This window comes from Branchiostoma lanceolatum, chromosome 1, assembly GCF_035083965.1.
Source record: "Branchiostoma lanceolatum isolate klBraLanc5 chromosome 1, klBraLanc5.hap2, whole genome shotgun sequence".
Classification (NCBI taxonomy): domain Eukaryota; kingdom Metazoa; phylum Chordata; class Leptocardii; order Amphioxiformes; family Branchiostomatidae; genus Branchiostoma; species Branchiostoma lanceolatum.
Window position 1 is genome coordinate 16,723,516 of NC_089722.1, and position 4,508 is coordinate 16,728,023.

General features: G+C 42.2%; 1 long non-coding RNA gene across 1 annotated transcript; it reads left to right on the forward strand.

Moving 5' to 3' along the window:
- LOC136438141 (uncharacterized) lies at positions 1-4,083 on the forward strand. The gene is made up of 3 exons (XR_010756395.1): positions 1-289; positions 938-1,025; positions 1,340-4,083. It is a non-coding gene; the product is annotated as an uncharacterized lncRNA (long non-coding RNA).
- Positions 4,084-4,508: the final 425 nt, after the last annotated feature.

Below are 4,508 nucleotides of genomic sequence, written 5' to 3' on the forward strand. Positions count from 1 at the left end.
AGGTCAACCCTTTCCAAGATGGCTGCTTCCCTAGCTGCTAGCGAGTAAGCCCCCGAATTTTCTACATTTTCTAGTGATTGTTTACCTCAACAAAGGTTCCAACAACTTAGTCCGAACCTAGAGGTTTTCCCAACCATTTTTGCGTAGTTCTGTTCGAATTCACCCCACTTCTATCCAAATTTCTTGACCTGATCCTACCAGCCCCCACGTACGTGGGGAGGGTAGTCGGGTTTGGGGCATCGCTAGCAGGTTTTCCAGGGGCGCATATGACGAGGTCACTTGGATACAGGTATTTCTTTGCACACTATACACTCGTCTGATGATACCACAGTGTATTTATGTATATGCAAAGTGTATAATAGATAATAGTTTCTCTTTTGTACAAATATTGAGTTCGGAACGAGCCGTTGTGAACAAACATGGCTGAGTGTCTGCCTGCATGCATATCAGCAATTGCTATCATCCTATTGCAGTTTGCAAATCCGATCACGAGTTTAAACCATATCAGCGCGGAGTCAAATTCTACCACATTCCAACTGTCTTTTCAGGTAAATGAGTTCTTCTTTAGTGCGGTTACTCCATGTGACCACACACTCAGCCTATTGTTCCAGACTGCTCAAAAAACAAAGAAAAAGGATGGACCAACTTCTGTAACTAGAGTAAATCTAGTTCATCTCTGTTGTCATACATTACTGTTACTATCTGGAGATGTTTCTGTAAACCCAGGGCCTAAGGACCCATGTGGTGTATGCAACAAAGCAGTGAGAAACAACCAACGAGGGATATGCTGTGACCTATGCGACAAATGGTTCCATACTAAATGTATAGGCATGGACTTACAACAGTACCTTACATTGGCCAATAGTAACGAATACTGGTATTGCAACCCTTGCTTGCTACCATGTTTTAATGATTCCTTCTTTGATTCACCACACAGAAGTTCCTCAAGTGAGTCTGACATGGAACATCTAAGTGATGATCCTGACATTTGTCGCATGGTCCCTCCTTCCAAGGGACTGACTATGGTACACCTTAATATTTGTAGCTTGTATAATAAGCTGGACCAATTAAGGGTATTCATAACTGACAATAATATTGATGTAATGACGATTAGCGAAACACATCTTGACAACTCGATCCATGACAGTGAACTATCTATTGATGGTTATCACTTATATAGACAGGACCGAAATCGGTCTGGGGGTGGTGTTGCAATTTATATTTCTGAAGCATACAGCCACACTGAGAGGACAGATATGACACAACCTGGATTAGAGGCGCTTTTCTGCCAAATTCAGCTGCCATTTACCAAACCTATTGTTGTTGGTTCTATCTACAGACCTCCAAGTGCCACAGTGGATGTTTCTTCTCACTGCTAAGAGACAGTCTTGAGACATGGAGCACCTGCACTCCAAACTCAGAACTGTTCCTGCTTGGGGACATGAATATTGACCTGAGTAACACAGACACATCAGGAGCCAGACACATCACAAACCTTAGCCAGGAATACCAGCTACAGCAGGTAATAGATAAACCCACAAGAGTGCTCCAACATTCGAGTACTATAATAGATCACATTTACTGTAGTGACTTACATGAGGTGTGTGAGCATGGTGTAGTGCACTCCACCCTTTCGGACCACTATGCAGTGTTCTGTGTCAGGAAGGCAAAGCGACCCAAATCAGCACCTAGATATATCACCTCACGCAAGTTCTCCAATTTCGATGAGAACAATTTCCTGACCCATCTTAGAACACTAAACTGGGATAGTGTCCTACAGTCCACCTGTGTGGAGGAAGCCTGGGAACTGTTTAGGTCTCTTTTCATCACTGTTAGTGATCTACATGCCCCATTCATATCAAAACGCACTAAGGCAAATCAGCCTAAATGGCTTACACCTGACCTTCGGCGACTGATGCATGACAGAGATAGCACTAAGGCGAGAGCCCGTAGGACAGGTGCTACTGTAGACTGGGAAGGATATAAGGCCAAAAGAAACCATGTCAACAAATTGGTCAAACAGGCCAAAGCAATGTACTGTCAACAAAAACTCAAAGAAAATATGTCAAACTCAAGTAAGTTATGGGCAACAATAAAGGAAGTACTTCCAAACAAAAACCCTGTTGTTACCAAGTCACTACATTGGGGAGGGCAGTTCTACAAGGACCCCTCTAGCATAGTCTCCTGTTTCAACAACTTCTTTGTTTCCATTGGAAACAAGTTAGCTGAGAAGTTCACGAAACAGACAGGTAACTTAGTTTGCCCAGACAAGTACAAGAAGCTAACATCCACTTTCGCCTTCAAGGAGGTAACAGAAGGTACTGTATACGACAAGCTCAGAGTCTTAGGGACAAACAAGGCCACAGGGTTAGACAAGATACACTCAAGACTGCTGAAAGCAGCTGCACCATGTATATGCAAACCTATGGCCCACATATTTAATCTGTCTCTCTCATCTGGTATCATTCCTAAGGAATGGAAAACAGCTAAGGTGACCCCAATACACAAAGGGGGGGAAAAAGAGGATCCAAATAATTATAGGCCTATATCTGTTCTTCCAGTTATCATGAAAGCTTTTGAAAAAGAGGTACATGGTCAGTTCCTGGAATATCTCCACCATCATAGCATTCTCTCTGAACAGCAGTCTGGGTTCCGGCCAGGTCATTCCACAGCTACTACATTACTGGATGTCACTGACTATGTGTATCAAAACATTGACAGTGGAAACCTAGTGGGGGCTGTGTTTTTAGACCTGAAGAAGGCTTTTGATACAGTAGACCATCTCTTGTTACTGAAAAAACTGTCCTGGATCGGGGTTAAAGATGTAGAACTCAAATGGTTCACAAATTACCTATCTGATAGAAAGCAGTCAGTATCTGTAGACGGTTGTGTATCTGATTATCTCCCAGTGACAGTAGGAGTGCCTCAAGGGTCAATCCTGGGGCCGTTGTTATTTATTATGTTTATAAATGATCTACCAGACTGTATCTCCAACAAAGTATGTCTCTATGCTGATGATACGGCAATTTTTTGCTCCAGTAATGACACTAGGTACATTGAAGCCACTCTGAATTCAGAACTCTCCCATATAGCTACATGGTTCCAGTTAAACCATTTGACCTTAAATGCTTCAAAGACAAAGTGGATGCTCTTTGGGAGCAGTGGTAAGCTTACGAAAGCACATCCAATGTCAATCAAAATTGGACTAGAGTCAATAGAAAGAGTGGTTTCATTTAAATACCTAGGGCTTATTCTTGATGATAAATTGTTGTGGAATGAACATGTTGACAAACTCTGCTCAAAGGTAACCCAACGAGTAGGTTTACTCAGACGTCTTAGACCTTGCTTCACTGTAAATATAGCTGACATGTTGTATAAAGCAATGGTACTCCCCCTTCTGGATTACTGTGACACCGTGTGGGACAGCTGCGGAGTGGGGAGACAACAACAACTCCAAGTGCTACAGAACCGGGCTGCCAGGGTAGTTCTGCAACTGAACCTACAGTCCAGCAGTGTCCTCGACCTTCATGAGAAGCTCAGCTGGCAGTATCTCGCAGGGAGAAGGCGGGATCATGTGTGCATTATGGTTTACAAGTGTATAAATGGGCTAGCACCAACATACCTATCATCCACCTTCTCTCACAACCACAACTTACACAATTACCAAACCAGACAGACATCACTCCTATACAAACCTTTTTTCAAGACCACAACAGGACAGCGTACATTTGCCTACAGAGGTGCTAAACACTTTAATTCACTACCAGCCTACATTAAGCAAGTTCCAAGCCTGAATACATTTAAGTCAGCTTTGAAAGACCTAACATAGTCTCAGTACTGAGTAGTGACCTCTGACCTCCAAACTGTTTGACCTTGGATTGGATTATGATTTTGAGTTATCTGTCTTTCATGTTTCAGTTGTACCCATATGTTCCGACGTGTATGTCTACTTTTCTCTCTGTAAGTTGTTTTTTATTTTCCATGTATGTATATGTGAAACTGGGCCCTATCGAAAACCAGTGTATTGGCACTGAATAGGCTACCCAGGTGTTTCAAAATAAACAAACAAACAAACAAACTAACCTCTTCATGGAGAGTAATGTGTCTCGACACATGTCTGGTCTGTTTCCTGTAAGTGTCAATCGAGTTGTCCCAAAATAGCTTTAAACGATTCTACTTTGTACATGTACATGTTTGATAAAGCTTTTGGTGTAAGATTCATCATATAAATGCATATTGAGGGGGATATAGACTCAGGAACGTTTGGGACCGCATCCTTAAGAAATAGATAATAATCGTTGCATTGTTTTTGATCGATAGTTGTGTATGTGTCACACTTCTGTACGTTTGGGACCGCATAGTGATGTCATCTCCTGTGATTGTACATATATAAATATTTTGCGTTTTGGAATGCATCTCATTATGTATAGGCAGCAACACTTGTGCCGCATTACTATGTGAACCAGTCAGAATTGCCTTAAAGAAGGTGACAGATGGTCACCGAAACG